The sequence below is a fragment of the Halichoerus grypus genome, chromosome 5 (genome assembly GCF_964656455.1).
Source record: "Halichoerus grypus chromosome 5, mHalGry1.hap1.1, whole genome shotgun sequence".
Lineage (NCBI taxonomy): Eukaryota > Metazoa > Chordata > Mammalia > Carnivora > Phocidae > Halichoerus > Halichoerus grypus.
This window is the reverse complement of record NC_135716.1, coordinates 73,658,476-73,674,577: the sequence shown is the minus strand read 5'-3', so window position 1 is coordinate 73,674,577 and position 16,102 is coordinate 73,658,476. Positions and strand designations below refer to the sequence as shown.

Here is a 16,102-nt window from a genome sequence, read left to right as displayed (position 1 = left end):
TTATTTTGTTATTTATTGCTGATTCCAAATTGTTTTCCTTTGCATCTTCTCCTTAACTGAGAAATATTTTATTTTTGTTGCTAAGGCAAAAGAAAATAATTCAGAATCAATAATAAGATGTCTTAATTTCTAAATATGATTTCCTTGTGGATATTTAATAGATTTCCAAATTAAGTAGATGTTCCAGTGATAAACATTTATATGACATCTTTTCATCAAAGTGTTTCTACCTCTATCATGTCTCTTCCTCTTTCCACAGTTAAAATCTGTATTCTTGGGTGCCTGGGTGGCTCAGTCGTTAAGCGTCTGCCTTCGGCTCAGGTCATGATCCTAGGGTCCTGGGATCGAGCCCCGCGTCAGGCTCTCCACTTGGCGGAAAGCCTGCTTCTCCCTCTCCCACTCCCCCTGCTTGTGTTCCCTCTCTTGCTGTGTCTCTCTCTGTCAAATAAATAAATAAAATCTTTAAAAAAAAATCTGTATTCTTATTCCCATTTTCCAAGTAGGAAGCTGAGATCCAGAAGGTTAAACAGCAGGAATAAGAGGAAAAGTCAAGTCAGAGTCAGAAAGACACCAGTATCTTATCTTCCAGTTATGTTATGATTTTATGATAAACTCCTCAAAAACATTTAAATATTATGCAAATTCTGAAGACTACTATTAAAGAAAGAGTTATTCTTTAAATTTTTGTAACATTATACTTGGAGATACCTTTGCCCACTTTTCTCATCCTAAATGGCCAAGAACAGCAATTATTATTTGCCTGCTGCTGAGGTTTGAAATTTTAGCAGAAGAACTCAAAGTATGCCATGTATTTAACTCTATTCCAACAGGAATATGCCGTAATGAATGGATGTGGTCATTGACCTGGAACAAGATCACTTTGAACATGACACTATTACACAAAGTGGTAGCATTTATTTTCAGATAACCACTTTTTAAAAGGAGTTGTGAATATATATTCCAAAGAATAAAAATGCCAGCTACTAGGTTTTGAGAAGCAGAATAAAATATGATACGGAGTTATTGAGGGGTGATATATTTTGGCTGATATGGCTGAGGTGGTTTGTTTTAGAGTTTATAGCAATAAAGGTAATCAGGTGATTCTTAATGTTGCTAAGAGTACTGCAGAGGAGCCATTAAAGGAAGGAGAGAGGGAGGGCATTTGGAAGGTCAAAACTTTGATTCTGGAAGGTTTCAATTAGGTATTGATTCCATTGACACTTACAGCATCCTAAAGGTGGAAAATTCATTTGTAAAAGATTGTTTTGTTACAGAAGGTTGGCTGAGTGCCCAACTCATACCGAACTTTATGAGCTTGTATTCTGGAGGGAGGTTTCACTTATTACCACAGGCTATTTTTTAGCATCTCTCTTTATCACTCAGGATTTTAGGCAGTGGGTCTCATTAATTTGCAAAATATTCCAGTGGGGAGTCTGAGTTGTGGGGAGAGAGATGTGTGGATGCACACACCACAGACCAGGGCACGGGTGGGGTGAGTAAATGAATGTGTCGATGCTCCAAACCAAACAGACTCTCACCCAGCCTTTGCCCTACCTCATCAAACTCTCACCTACAGAGAGTTCTGTTCATATACTTGAAGTCCCAGGCACCTTTTTTGATCCTCAGTGCACACAGCAAAGAGCCACAGGAACTGTTTAAGTGCCTGAAGAGGGAAGGAGAAGGAGAGTAAGTCACTTAATCAGAGTAAAGGGAGCCACTGAGACACTCTCAGCTTAGGCTTTGAAAGAGCAAAAATTTGGGGTTTGGGTTTTTATTTTCTGGCCCGACTAATTTATATTTTAGGTGAATTGGTAATTTGGCATTTGCTACGATGGTAAGTATTAAATAGTTAACATTTCGGAAATGACTCCTATCTTCCTAATAATTAGAACAATTGTTCTAATTGTTAACATATGAATTTCCTTTAATCTAATGTTATCACAATTTTACACCTGAGTGTGAGAAGATTGAGTAGGTACTTTATTATCCCAATGTCACTTGAAAGGAAAAATAACCCATCTAAGGGCTCATGAAGGAAAAAGGGCAGAATCAGGATTCAAATTTAGGCCATCTGGCTGCAGAGTCAACCCATGGACCCACTCCACTATACCACCAGCCATATTTACCCATAAATCATCTCACGTTCTCTTGCATTTTAATAAATAATTAGTGAGGAGGGGACTCAATCGAGAATTCTAGCCCTAATTCACAAGTCTCCCTAGCAAATCGTCTTTGGTATTAGCTCATCATTCTTGGATCTTCAGAATCTGACTGCAGCAAGTGTAATCCTGGAGGGCAGTGCTTTTCAAGAGGAAGAAATAGCATGTGTCAAAGATGGGACACAAGGGCATGTTTCAGGAATAGCAAATTGTTTTATGTGCCCAGTGGTGACAAGTGGGTTGATGATCAGAAGTTGTGGGAAAAGTTTGGAGGAGCAGGTTGGAGTCAAGTCTTCCTTGCAGGCAGAAAAAGGCACAAGCAAAACCATTCCAGGAAAATACTTCACTTTTCTGGAGGTAAAGTGAGTGTACATTGGGAAAAAATTGTAAGATATCAAGTGTGTTAGGTATTTCATATTTTTTGTTGTTGTTGTTGGCTGTGTTCAACTTGTCAGATCATGGTTACAGTGAGAATGGCTGCAGGGGCAGAAAAAAAAGTTCTAGAAATAGTAGCCTTGTAACTTACCATTGGAGCTGCTGACGTATTTTTACCAAGGGAGAATATAATAGCCCAAAGACAGGATGAGAAGTGGCAAATCCAGGTGAGGACTCAGTGTTTTTTGTTTTATTTGTGTAACTGAACCACTGGCTAGGATGAGCAAAGGAGTTAAGTTTATCCTGCCAGAAGGAGAAAGATCCCTGAAAACAGTGAGGTGACACAACACTTCAGAGACATTTACCTACAAATTAGTAAACAGCGAGTTAGGCATAATGACAATAAATACATGCTGTCAAGAACACCCTTCGAAGCCAATAGCAGGGAGTGAATACGGTGCCTCTGGAAGAATCTATCAGCCCACATGGAACAAGTTTATAAGGTAATAAGTCTGATTCTCCAGCAAGTACACCAACATATAAATTTCAAATGATTTTTGTTACCTCCAAAACAGATTCCATGGGTGAGCTTAGTGAGTTACTGTCATAGCTAAAAGGACAACAGGGACTCCTCTTTAAGAGTTGCCATCATGCCTGGTGACAATTCTTCTGAGTATCTTTAATATAACAAATAATATATATTTTTTCTTTGAGAGTAGGGGTGATCTGGGGAATATATAAAAAATACAGAATTAAATCTGATAAATAAGAATGCTTCAAATTTGCAATGTGCTCTAGGGTCAACAAAAATTGTGGTTGCAAAGAAAGAGATGGGCATTATTGAATGAAGGCTATTCTGTCGGAAGCTCTGCTTGCTGGCTGGCCAAGTCTTTCTGCATTTCCAGTTATACCCTACTTGAGAAACACAGCCTACCTGAAGGTCAACTAACAGGCTTTAGTATTCCAGCCTATGTAGATATTCACTTACTGTTCATGAGGCCTCAACCCTGACCCCTTTCCATTTTAGTCTGGCAAAATCTTTTCCTTTAAGAGTTTGTTCAGATGTTACCTGACCATGAGTAGAACACACATCCACTGGCATATAACTTATTTTTCTCTTCCTCACTAAGCTCTATGTTTCTTGGAGTCAAGACTCATGCTTTGGTAGTCTTTGTATCTCTGTAGCTTCTACAGAGTGCCTAGGACATGATGAGTACTCAATAATATTTGCTAAGAAGTGAATGAAATAAGACAATTCCAGAGAATGCTAAGGAAAATAATATCACAGAAGAGAGGAGACAGAAGGGTGATCTCAGCAAATTGCTTTGAAAAATAAATAATTCTAGCTTTCATGTGTATATTTTGCTACATATTTGTTTAAAAAATGGGCTCATCTTGGGCGCCTGGGTGGCTCAGTTGGTTAAGCGACTGACTTCGGCTCAGGTCATGATCCTGGAGTCCTGTGATTGAGTCCTGCATTGGGTTCCCTGCTCAGCAGGGAAGTCTGCTTCTCCCTCTGGCCCTCTCCCCTCTCATGCTCTCTCTCTATCTCATTCTCTCTCTCAAATAAATAAATACAATCTTTAAAAATAAATAAATAAAAATAAAATTTAAATTTAAAAAATTAAAAATGGGCTCATCTTTAGTCAACTTTTTTTTTAAAGATTTTTATTTATTTATTTATTTGACAGAGGGAGACACAGCGAGACAGGGGAACACAAGCAGGGGGAGCAGGAGAGGGAGAAGCAGGCTTCCCACTGAGCAGGGAGCCCGATGTGGGGCTCGATCCCAGAACCCTGGGATCATGACCTGAGCTGAAGGCAGACGCTTAACGACTAAGCCACCCAGGCGCCCCTCTTTAGTCAACCTTTTGAGAGTACTTAACGCCATTCATGCACATATTGTGCTTAACCCATTGGAGAGAGCCAAGAGGAGAGACAGTTTATTGTACCAACAAAAAGAATCCCAAAAGAACTGGTAGCAAATGTGATAGGAACAAAAGTGTATTTTATACCTTCAAATTCTGTGTGCTGCTTTTATTTTTTTCTATTAATTGCTTGGATATTCCATAGGTACCATATTCAAAAATTCTTTCTAAGTCATTTTGTTCAAAGCCTATTTATAGAGATTCTGAAAACAGAGAGGCTACTGTCTGAAATAGAATATACCTATGCTTAATGAAATGTCAAGACATCAAAATGCTTATCCTTTTTATAGGACTAGGGAAGAGCAAATAATCGCCAACGTGAGCCGAAACATTCCTGATGACAAATTTAGTAACTCCAATCCTTAGGGACCCCCAACAAGGATCAGGGAACATATTGCATCACCGTTCCTTGAGAGTCTGTAGGGCATCCGCTGAGCCTGCCCCAGAGAGTCCCATGCCAGGCGTGACCTTCACACTGGATGCAGGAAGCCTGACTGTCCCTGCAAAGGGAGTTCTGGCCCTGATCTTTCATCGCGGCTGCTTGTCTCCAGAAGCCAATTAGCACACCTCACAAAGCACTGATTAAAGTCTTTTTCGAAAAATCCCATCTAATGGTCTGGATATAGCTGAACCGAAAAGGCACTTATTCAAATATTGGCCAAGCAGATTGACATCTTCTCAATGTGTTCGCTCTTTTCTAATTGCTGATTCAATAAGAAATTTCTTGTGTTGCTGAAGTCTTACCCATGACTGACGGAAATGAAAGTGAAGGTAACTCCACTCCTATTGCCTCTATAGCAATTTGGTTTTAATATATCAAGGGGGTATATAGTAGCAAAGAAGAAACAGGTATACAACTGGGTAAATGGGAAAAGATCTGGATCCCTGTATTTCACAATGGGATGTGCAAGCACAAGCCATTGGAATTAATGCACCTCATTTTGAATCGATAGGGTTCTTTCTTCTAACACATTTGGTTTTCAATTCTTTCCTAGGAAGAAATTTCATTATAACATATATTGTATATCCTAGTTCCTCCCTCCAAAAAAATTCAGATCTAACATATACCACATAGCAAATATCTTATTGCCAGCACTATATACTGCATAAAGTACCATGTCAGGTCAGAGACTTCAAATCTTGGTCTTAATTTGGCAAATTCAGAGTGGCTTTAGTGGGGTTTTCTGGGTCTCTTTTTCTGATCTCCCCATTAGGCTTCTGGCTGGTCTGCCCCTCTTGGTATCAAGACTGGCCGTTAGCCTCCACTAATTACTAGCAGAGCACTCTATTGTTTTTGACCATACTCTGTGGCATAGATTGCCCCATATCTGATCCTATTCAGTTGTACCCTGTTTTTAGGGGCAGGGCACTGCCAACACAAGAGGGCTCTTCTCAGCAGTCTATTTCCTTGGTCCTCTCTGTTTAACTTCTAGCTGACCTACTATTTCACTCTTGCTATAAGTACCATGGCTCCCCTTCTCAACTGCTCACCACCAAGATCTCCACTATTTTTGACAATGCCCTTAGGCAAGAACTTCCTGATGTTATGTTCCTGGTAAAGTCAGTCCCCTTTACACAGACACACTGGAGTTTTCTGCTCTTCATACCTGCCCCCCACCCCCCAGGAGAGCCATATTGCCTTTGTACCAAAGCTGGGGCTGGCATCAGCAACCCACTTCTCTCAGAAGGCTACCCTGGTGGTATTACTGGGGCTCTGGGTAGGGGTGGTACCTTGTCTTCTCAGCTTGTCCCTCCCAGCATGGATCTTCTGGCCTATGAGTGAGCCTGGGGAGGGGAGAGAGCCCAGAGCCCAGCATTCTCAGCCAGCTCTGTCTGGATTAGAGCTTTGACTCTACAGGTGTGGAGCCAGTGGGGGAAGGGAGCCCTGTCCTCTTGGCTGTATCCACATGGACTAGAGCTTCTGCAGTACAAAGCTGGAAGCTGGGGTGATGACGGATGCCAGTAACATGCCCCTTCTGTGGCAAAACTCTACATCTAGACTGCAAGGCAGAAGGAGAGGGAGCCCCCTCTTCTTAGCCATACCACCCAGAATAGAGCTTCTGCCACACCGAGCTGGGGGAAGGCAGGAATGAATGTGAGCAGCTCATGGTTCAATAACACAGTGCCGTGCTGTTCTTACAGAGATTTAGTAGATTTTCTTAAATAGATGCTTTTCCATTTGATACAGTCCCTCCAAACAATTTTCAGAGACTTTAAGAGGTTTTCTTGTTTGTTTTGTCTTGTTTAATAATTTTTAGCAGTTAAAAGGTGGTTTTACTAGAGAGGGTCTATCCAGCTCTGAAGCTTGTCATCTAGGAGGTCAATAGCTCCTTACCTTTAAATTTTTATAATCATGGCAATCTAAACATCTATCCTTTTTACTGTCAGATCAGAAGAGTATCACTTAACCAATATGTTGCTTCATAAACTCTAATCATGTGTTCTGGCATCCCAATAAGATAATTTTCTTTAGGCCAAGATACAGCTTTTATTCTTATTGGCACAATCTCAAAAGCCTTCTTCTGAAATAAGAAAAAAAAGAACAATTTTTAACTCTTAAATTTCCCATATTGACAGGCTTCCTCAGCCATGTCCACCTTACAAGATGATGAGAGAGGATAATGGGTTCTATAAATCCCACATTAAGCTCTATCAGCCTAAGATTGTACTCATGCATTTAATAGCAATTCATTAATTTCCATTGAGGATCTCGCCACTAAGATCTCTGTTACGAGTTGACTTGTGACAGCCAAAAATATGTAGATTAATGTTCTAACCACCCCCTGTACCTCAGACAGTGAACTTGGTTGAAAAAATGGGATTGTTGCAGATGTAATCAGTTCAGATGAGGTCAGTAGGGTGGGCCCCATACTGATGTGACTGGTCTACTTTTTAAAAAGAGGAAACTTGGACCAGACACACACACAGGGAGAACATCACATGAAGGTTGAAATTATCCTGCCACAAGCCAAGGAACTACCAGAAGCTAGGAGAGAGGGCTGGAACAGAACCTTCCCTGGTAGCTCAGAGGAAATGTGACCTTGAAAACATCTTAATTTCCAATTTGTAACTTCCAAAACTGAGAAGCAATAATTTCTGTTGTTTAAGCTACTCAGTTTATGGTACATTGTTATGGCAGCCCCAGCAAACTAATACTACCATCTCCATACCGATGGAAAATGATTTCTTGTGTTGGTGCATCTTTCCAAGTCACCAGTAAACAACCAGAACTTATATGTTTAGAAGACCCTAGATTATTATAAAATTGACTCTTTAAAATAAAGAGCAATATAAGATGAAGACTACATAGTGGCTAATGGATACTGTCTGTTTCATGGAATCCATCGGAAAATGTATTGGAAGAAGTGCATTTTAATATGAAATTTCAAGGAAAGGTGAAATAAGTCAACTGGCAATTAATAAAGAAGGCACATGAATATGGCACACATGTGAGAAAAATAAAGTCAGAGCTAGATTTCATCTCCTGTAAAGTCTACTCCAGGATTTCACAGCCATTTACTCATTTAACAAATATTTACTGAGTGCCTCTACTTTGCCAGGCTCTTCTAGTCCCGGTGCTTATTAAATATCTGTGGAAATAAAGTGAGGTTGTAAGCCTATTTTTAAGTCCCTGGCAACCCACTCTCATCTCTGCTTGGTTATTGCATTTTCCAGTCACTTGGAAATGTGTCCTCGGGTTCCTAATGCCTGCTAGAGCCCATACATTTAATATTTCTCTTAGCCTCTGTCTGACACAAGGCTCACAGTCAAAGTCCCTGCCAAGGGCTGGTTTCTATGTTCTAATTGTTATGTGCAAGTTGTACAAGGCCATTGAAGTGACCCTTGATCCCAGGGAAAAACGCTAAGGGAAAGAACCAAATTTTGACAAATGGAAACTGGCCTGTGGTTATCTCAATTTCCAGTAAGGTTGCCTGTAAGTCAAGAGATAAATTTAACAACTCATTTGTGAGCGTGTGGAGGCTTCTGGCAGAGGTATATTTAAAAACAAAAAGAAAATCTCTTTCTTCCTCTGGTTAACTTCTTGGCCTTAGGTTTCTAGTGATGTTTTTGTGAATCACACCAAAAAACTGAAGGAGTTAGGTTAGGATATCATTTGTCAATTTCAATCTAAAGTTTATGATTAGTCATCTAAAGCCTTGATAATAAATATAATTTTAATATCAAAAAGAAATTAATCTTTTCCCTCAATCATTTGCTCTTCCATTAGAGGTTTCTGACAAGGATTCTTCACAAAGGAAGCACTGCATTTTTGTTCCTTCAACATGTTACAGTTCACACCAAATGATATTTTTCTTCTAACACAGAGATCCTGATGTTGTAAACATCTATAAAATGGAGTCTTTGGAACTTTCTCTTTCCATTAGAATCCGTATTGGAATCAGTTTAGACTGTGCGGATGGGGACTAGAATCCTGTTTCACTAAAGCTCAGAGCTGTGCACCAGGGCTTAGTGTTTGAATCACTTTCTCATGTATTGATTTGCAAAATGTTTGTTTTGTTTTCTACCTGCTGCTGTTCTGCATACCCCAAATTTTGGCCCTAAGCCATCTGGAGCTGCTGGCTGCTTCCCTAGGGCATTGTGGTGACCACGACAATGAGTTTCTTCCTTGTGCATTGCCAGGTATACTGAGAGATTTAATTATCTGAGGGAACACCCCCAATATAATTATAGAAAAAAGGAACTTGGAATTCATTCTCATCTTTTCCTTTTCTTGCTACCAAGTTTTTAAACCTAAAAATAAATTGAAGTTTTCAAATTGGCAGGTTACATGGTAAGTTTGATTTGGTGCTTTATTCTAAAAAACCCCAAAGTTGACCACATTCTTTGTTGGCATATGAACATGAAAAAATGGTTTGCCTCCCTTACAATAAGAGAAAGCACACTGACGTAGCATTTCTTTCCTAGAACATTGACAAAAATCTAAATGTTTGATGACATTCTTTGTTGGGGAGGCTGTGGAGAAACAGGAGCCCTCAGGCGTGGATGGTAGGTGAAAAACTCTATAGGGTGGGACTTAATATCCAACAAATTTGTCCTTGCATTTTTTCCTTGACCCAGAAACCCCATTTCCTGGAATCTACCCTGAAGAGGCACCTCCAAAATATGAAGCAATATTTAGGAAACTTATTCATTATACATTTACTTATAGTAACAAATATTAGAATCAGCCCAATGTCCATCAGTAAGGGACTGGTTGAATATATTAGGATATAGCTACACGATGGAGCATAATTCAGCTTTAAAAATAAAAGAGGAAGGGCCGAAGCAGGGAGATATCAAGGGACGTTCAGGCAGGGACCATGGTGGACCGTGGCTCGGAGCGGGCTGATGGGCGCATCGTCAAGATGGAGGTGGACTACAGCGCTGTAGTGGATCAGCGACTGCCCGAGTGCGAGAAGTTGGCGAAGGAAGGAAGACTTCAAGAAGTCATTGAAACCCTTCTCTCTTTATAGAAACAGACCCACACTGCTTCTGATATGGTGTCTATATCCCGCATCTTAGTTGCAGTAGTAAAGATGTGCTATGAGGCTAAAGAATGTGATATACTTAATGAAAATATTATTCTTTTGTCAAAAAGACGGAGTCAGTTAAAACAAGCTGTTGCAAAAATGGTTCAACAGTGCTGTACTTACGTTGAGGAAATCACAGACCTTCCAGTCAAACTTCAATTAATTGATACTCTACGACTGGTTACAGAAGGAAAGATTTATGTTGAAATTGAGCGTGCTTGACTGACTGAAACATTAGCGACTATAAAAGAGCAAAACGGTGATGTGAAAGAGGCCACCTCCATTTTACAGGAGTTACAGGTGGAAACCAACCGGTCAATGGAAAAGAAGGAGAGAGTGGAGTTTATCTTGGAGCAAATGAGGCTCTGCCTAGCTGTGAAGGATTACATTTGTACACAAATCATCAGCAAGAAAATTAACACCAAGTTTTACCAGGAAGAAAATACAGAGAAATTAAAATTGAAATATTATAACTTAATGATTCAGCTGGATCAACATGAGGGATCTTGTCTATTTGTAAGCATTACAGAGCAATATATGGTACTCCCTCTATACAGGCAGAAAGTGAAAAGTGGCGACAGGCTCTGAAAAGTTTATCCTCTATGTGATTTTGGCTCCTTTTGACAATGAATAGTCAGATTTGGTTCACCGGATAAGTGGTGACAAGAAGTTAGAAGAAATTCCTAAATACAAGGATCTTTTAAAGCTTTTTACCACAATGGAGCTGATGCGTTGGTCCACACTTGTTGAAGACTATGGAATATTCCATAAGAAATGGGTCTCTTGAAAAAAACAAAACAAAACAAAACAAAAAAAAAGAAAAGTGTCTCTTGAGAGTCCGGCAACTGATGTTTTTGGTTCTACAGAGGAGGGTGAAAGAAGGTGGAAAGACTTGAAGAACAGAGTTGTTGGACATAATATTAGCCAAGTATTACACGAGGATAACAATGAAGAGGATGGCTCAGCTTCTCAATCTGTCTGTTGATGAGTCAGAAGATTTTCTTTCTAATCTAGTAGTTAACAAGACCATCTTTGCTAAAGTAGACAGGTTGGCAGGAATTATCGACTTCCAGAGACCCAAGGATCCAAATAATTTATTAAATGACTGGTCTCAGAAACTGAACTCACTGATGTCTCTAGTTAACAAAACTACACACCTCATAGCCGAAGAGGAGATGATACATGATCTACAATAAGGGTCTCAACGCCCCTAGTGATTTTAGAAAAGAGTTAAAATTGGAAGTCATAAAAAAAAAAAAAAGACTGTTACGGTGTAAATGTTGGTTTTTTTTTTTTTTCTACATTCTCAGCTCCTTTGTCTAAAATTTAAAAGATAGTGAATATGTTTAAGGCCCCTTTCGACCTTTCAGCTCCCTGATTTTATCGTTAACTTTGCATTTGCAATTGGTGAAAAAAAAATACATTTCTATTGTCTACGTACTCAAAAAATTGTGTCATAACTTACCCAAATGTGTTTTTCTATCATTTGAAAACTTTTTAGCTATTATTTGTTCTCATTCAGCTAACAACCATAATTATAATAATAAAAGCAGTATATGCACATTGACTTTCTATAGTTACCTGTGTTTCTGAACATTCTGTGGGATAGTGATTTAAGTATTTTTTAAATAAAAGGAATTCTGTTGTAAAGCTAAAAAAATAAAATAAGATAAAAAATAAAAGAGGAAAAATTAAACTATGTTCTAATTGGAGCAATTTCCAGGATATATTGTTAGAAACTATAAAATTTGAAAAGTATGTGTGATTTGTACATGTACTTTGTGATAGAGATTTGACTTTGAAAATAATATAGCGTAAAATAACATAAAAATACCTAAAAAAATAAAAATAAGTATATGAATGAATCTATCCATAGACCAAGTTAATAACAACTACAAAGAAAAGATTTATTTCAAATGTCTTTAAAACAGTATTTTGGCTACACTTACTGGAACATAGTCTACAGAAAAGTAGAACTGCAAAGAAATCTGAAACATTAATAGTCAAATCTGTAGTTGTCCTATTATTACCAGTCCTTTTGAAACTATCTTATAGAGGGTGCAGAATGATGAAAACATAATTACATTAATGCTATCAAGAAGCAAGACTATCAAGTGTAAAAGAAAAGAGTTATAAATATAAAATGAAAGAAGGTAAGTAAAAAGCATGTTACTTGACAGATCAGTATGAGCTCATGACTTCTTTCAAAAATGTCTGCTTCACATATATGTTCTCTAAAAAAGAATAAGATAAATAAAAACCCAAGTGCAGTTAACATACCAAAAGCCCTGACTGTCAAGTCTAAATATCATTTCTTACCGAAAGGAATTCCTTGGAGAGATGGCCAATTCCAGTCCAGGTGGAAATATGCAAGATGAGCCTGGAGTATCCTGTTGTTCCAGAAGGGAAAGAAGTTACCAAGGAATCTCAGGTCATATTAAATGGAAACCGAATCCAACATGAAGGGGCTTCCATTGACAAAAGATAAGACAATTTTAATTAAAATAATAATGAATGTAATTGAAATGCATTAACATATATTTTTAAATGTTTGAATTGATAGTCACAAATAAAAGAGAAGAGGCCCAAAGGAGAGAAAAACCATATTAAACACCTGGTAAATAACTAGGACGCCAACTTCTTACACCAAAAGTTGGCAATAAAAAATAAAGAATTGAGTGTTTATCTTGCCTTTCCTGTAAGAATTGCATTTCAGGGTAATCAAGTGGCCCCAACTGATAAAGGAAAAGTTTTGTTCGAAAAGAATCTCAGTTAATAAATCTGAAAAGAATGATAGAATTAGAAAAATCATCATTTTGAGGGACGCCTGGGTGGCTCAGTTGGTTAAGCATCTGCCTTCAGCTCAGGTCATGATACCAGGGTCCTAGGATAATCTCGCATCAGGCTCCTTGCTCAGCGGGGAGCCTGCCACTCCTCCTGCTTGTGCTCTCTCTCTCTCTCGTCTCTCTCTATCTCTCTCTGGCAAATAAGTAAAGAAAATCCTTTAAAAAAAAAAGAAAAAAGAAAAATCATCATTTTGAAACCAAAGAAAATAGGTTCAGTAAAGATCATTAAGGATGAAGTCATTTGATGAAGATGGGAAATTTCATAATGTAGAGATCAGACTGTCTTAGCATCATGGAAAGCAGGACAACAGACATTGTGCGTCTCGTAAAATGATGCAATATGAAGAACACATTGACACCTCCTCTCCAGAAAAGAGCAAAACTGTAATCAAGGTAAATAACATTACAAGGAATCAGGCAGAAAATTCTAAAACATGGGTTTTCTAAAGCATAACTGATCTTGATTTTTTCGGAAGTGAGGATGGAATGATAAATGAATAGAATACACTTCTTAAGGAAGAAAGAAAAGAAAGGAAGGGAGGGTAACAGAGGAAGCAAATGTGGCAAAGTATTAAGAATAGTTGAAGCTATGTGATGAATATGTAGACACTTATACTAGTCTTTCCACTTTGGTTTTGTTTGAATTTTTCCCTAGTAAAATATTAAGAAAACATCTTATTTTATGGTGCATATAAACCTTGGAGCAATTCGGCCCATTTGGCTATGTGCAATAATCAGCCCAGTTATAGAGAACACCTACACCTGGCAATGAAGTCATGGTTGGCAGTCTTCAAGCTGGCTACTAGTTTCAGGTAAAAATCCAAAGCATAGAAGTTGGGTTGGTAATGAGAAACAAACATTCCTTTCAAAGAGATTGAGCTATCCTAATGCACCAACCATAAAAGGTAGATACCTCCTTTTCCCAAGTAAATAAATAAGAACTAGAATTTTCTATCCTTTCTCAAATCTTGAGATTGTGCCCATGAGCCTACCTGAGTAATTCCCTTTTGCCCAAGCAAGTTAGTCACCGCCTGGAGCATCTTCTGTCCTGCATACAGAATAATGCATTGCTGGCACAGTGAAGATTAAAACAAAGTAGACTGTCTTAGTCCCTTTGGTCTGCTGTGACAAAATACCACAGAATGGGTAGCTTATAGACAACAGAAACTTATTTCTCACAGTTCTAGAGGCTGGAAGTTCAAGATCAAGGCACAGGCATGGTCACATTCTCTGGTGAGGGTCCCCTTCCTGATTCATAGCCAGCCCATTCTGGCTGTGTTCTCACATGATAGAAGAGCCTAGGGAGCTCTCTGGAGCCTTTCTTATAAGGCAATAATCCCATTCATGGGGGCTCCACCCTCATGACCTAAGTACCTCCCAAAGGCCCTACCTTAAGCTAATACCATCACATAGAGCATTAGGTTTTCAACATATGGATTTAGCAGGAACACAAATATTCAGAACACAACACAGATCCTGACCATGAGGAATTTATTTTATTTAAGATTTATTTATTTATTTTTAGAGAGAGAGAGAAAGAGCTTGCATGCGTGGATGGTCATGCATGTGCACGAGTTGGGGGAAGGGCAGAGGGAGAAGGAGAGAGAGAATTTCCAGCAGACTCCCTGCTGATCGCAGAGTCCAATGTAGGCTAAATCTCATGACCCTAAGATCATGACCTGAACCAAAACCAAGAGTTGGATGCTCAACCGACTGAGCCACCCAGGAGCTGCTGACTATGAGGAATTTTAACTGGTAACATATAACAAATGTAAGAAATAGACATTAAAAAAGTGTCCTTTTCTTTATTTGGTAGCCAAGGTTATGGAAGCCAAGGCTTCTTTTCTTAAGCCTAAGAGAATCCCATTCTCAGCACCCTTCCAAGCAAAGAAAACCAACCTAACTTTTACATTCACTATTCATTTTAACTAGCTTCCCCTTCATTCAGTCTCCCTTGAATATGGACTGCATACTGTAAATATAAGAATGAAGACAGGGTTCATGCCGGCAAGATGTTTCCTGCCAAGTAACTATAGGAGGTGCCTACTATTTGAAGAAAACTGATACCAGAAAAGGACAAATTCAAATAGCTCTCATAAATAAGGGCCAAAACTTCCTAGAAAAGATAAAGATCTAAAACATTAAGTCTTGGGGCACCTGGGTGGCTCAGTCGGTTAAGCGTCTGCCTTCAGCTCAGGTCATGATCTCAGGGTCCTGGAATCGAGCCCCACATCAGGCTCTCTGCTCTACGGGGAGCCTGCTTCTCCCTCTCCCTCTGCCTGCTTCTCTGTGCATGCGCTCTCTCTCTCTCAGTCAAATAAACAAATAAAATCTTTAAAAGAATAAAATAAAATATTAAGTCTTCATCTTACAAAATAAAACCAAACATCATGAAAATAAATTTGTTTCATTTTATTTTAACAAGACATAGTTTACATTTACACCATGCACCGATTCATAGAACAAAGTTACACGTGGTGCTGGAGGGTGTGGGCATAATCTTACCAAACAAATTATGTAACAGCATGCCATAATACCTTTCACTTCCTGTTTGACTTTCATAGCGGGATCATAAAGAGAGTTATAAGAACACACAGGTTCCACCAGCTTTCCCTTAAGCATCTCTTAATCAGTTCTCTTCAAATTATTCTCTCTAGAAACACCTATCATGTCATTAATTATCATTTTTGATTTGCTATTCCTCAATTACCTAGTCTTCATTTGCTGACACGCATTTATCTTGCCTGTGATTCAGAATTCCCCAGCATCCGCTTCATCACCCTTCATCATGAAACTCCCTAGCTTTTCACCTTCACTTCATAATCTTTTTTGGATTTTGCCATCCAAAAATCAGCAAGACTGACCGAGAGATTCAACCAAAAGAGATGCTAGGATTAACCAGGGAGGCATGATTAAGGGGAGCTAATTGTATAATTGGTCAATTTATTAGTAATATTTTACTGCCCTATGAAGTGGTGTAGTTATGATGTGTTGGATAACGAGTACTGGGCTGATGAGCCCTCCCGGGGAAATCAAAGCCGAGGCGTGCAGCCTCTCCAGCTCAGGGAGGTATTACATTGCCTGAGGAGCTTTATGAGGTGATCTGAGGGCAAGGAAAGGAAAGTTAGGAATCACTGAGAAAGTTTCTCAGTTATAAGCATCTCTTTCCATGGAGTACCACCAAGGAACAGTGTGATAGATGAATGGGAGCTCCCGTTGGGCACATAAGGGCTCATGTTCTACTTCCATGGAGAAAGGAGTAGG

At 39.0% G+C, this 16,102-nt stretch overlaps 1 protein-coding gene and 1 pseudogene across 2 annotated transcripts in view; both read left to right on the top strand.

Moving 5' to 3' along the window:
• XKR4 (XK related 4) overlaps positions 1 to 16,102 on the top strand; it is a 433,474-nt gene that overhangs the window by 282,937 nt on the left and 134,435 nt on the right. The gene's annotated exons all lie outside the window — the stretch shown is intronic.
• Positions 9,622 to 11,568, top strand: LOC118540918 (26S proteasome non-ATPase regulatory subunit 12 pseudogene; annotated as a pseudogene).